The sequence below is a fragment of the Arachis ipaensis genome, chromosome B9, assembly GCF_059453495.1.
Source record: "Arachis ipaensis isolate K30076 ecotype BB chromosome B9, ASM5945349v1, whole genome shotgun sequence".
Classification (NCBI taxonomy): domain Eukaryota; kingdom Viridiplantae; phylum Streptophyta; class Magnoliopsida; order Fabales; family Fabaceae; genus Arachis; species Arachis ipaensis.
Genome location: NC_142444.1, coordinates 147,571,313 through 147,573,165, shown reverse-complemented (window position 1 = coordinate 147,573,165; position 1,853 = coordinate 147,571,313).

Here is a 1,853-nt window from a genome sequence, read left to right as displayed (position 1 = left end):
GCTGCACCAAGTTTGGCGCCAGGGAGAGGTAATGCCTTTCGGGACTTACAGTGCCAAACTCCAAAGTTTTCAAGTTTGGCGCCAGCTTATGTACTTTGGCCAATTCCTTATGCATTCCCCTATGATCCCTACCAAACACATGGCATATATTTCCTGATCTTATCCCTTCTTACCTTTCCTAAATATTGCTTCCCTTCTTCACTTCTCAATAAGCCTACCCCACCATCCATTCCCAAGCCCTTGCCACACTCCCTTCTCCCTTCCCCACACTACCCCATGCCCCCTTCCAGCCCTGCACCCTGCCCCTTTTTCCTTCCCAACAATTAGCCTTGACCAACAATCCACACCCGTGACCCCCCTCACCCCACTCACTATATATAGCCCTCCCTACTCCCTTCAATCCACAGATAACAAACCCCCTTCAGCAACACATCCCAACCCCCACTCCCAACATCCCCAAGCCAGCCCCCCTTCCTCTTTATATACTACCCCTTTCTCTCTATCCCTTTCAACATAACCCCATTCCCAACTTCCCAAGGCCAACCTCCAACCCCTTCGTCCCTGCCTCCCTCTTCTATCTATCCCCTCCCCTTCTTTTCTTTTTTCTGTATTATTCAGTACAAAAAAAAAGACAATCAGAAAAGAAAACTTTTAGCATCAATTGTTATTTTCTACTTTTCTTTTTCACTCTCTTATTTCACTTTCTTCTTCCCCTTTGTATTTCTCTAATTTGCTCGGGGATGAGCAAAAGTTTTAAGTTTGGTGTTGTCACTTTGCTGGTTTTCTTCTATTATTTTCATGGCACCAAAGACTACCTAACCCTTTAAAAAGAGAAAAGAAAAGGAACCGGCCACCGGTTCTCATGATGCACGAAGATTTCGCTCTAAATTGCATGAAGAGCATTTTTATGAGGTTACTAGCAAGAGGCCTGTACTACCGGAAGTGCGATTTGCACTCCAACTGGATGAATATCCGGAAATTCAGTACCAAATTCAGAGACGAGGATGGCAGTTCTTGTGTAATTCGCATACAGAGGTCGGACAGTTGATGATTCAGAAATTTTATGGGAATCTATGGATCACATACAAGGATGTTTCTGGAGTTAATGAAAGGAATCACATAAGTTATATGAGAGGAAGAATCATTGATTTTAGTCCAGAGACTATCCGACAGACCCTCCGTTTACCATAGAATGCGCCCACACTTCGATGCTACACTGAGAGGGTAAACAAAGATCAGCAATTGGAAGAAGTGCTCGTTGATATTTGCATTCCAGAGACCCAGTGGAGGTTGGGCGCAAAGGGGAAGCCGTGCCATCTCAAGAGCAGTGACCTGACTCCTGTTGCTAGGGGATGGCTAGATTTTTTCCGGAGATCTATCATGCCCACTAGCAACCGGTCTGAGTGCACTGTGGACCAGGCCATTATGATTCACTACATTATGATAGGACATATAGTGGAAGTGGAGGACGTTATTGCTCAGCAATTCTATCACGTTGCCTCCAACATTGTTAAGAATGCTAGGTTAGGCTTCCCACATCTCATCTACCGTCTCTGTAAGGCCGCTAGGGTGAAGATAGAGAATGACTTCCCTATTTCAGTCGAGAGACCTATCACAAAGAAGACTATGGAACTGGTTAGAGAATATGATGAACAAACTTTTGTGTGGTCTAGAATTCCACTAATGAATTCTCGTTGTAAAGTATAGTTTCTAAATCAAACAATATTCCTTTCATACAAAAATTTAGGTTGTCACATGTACAAACCCCAAATAAGAATTAACCGAAGTATTTGAACTCCGGGTCGTCTCACGAAGAATTGCAATGAAGTGATCAATTATTGGCTATGAAAATG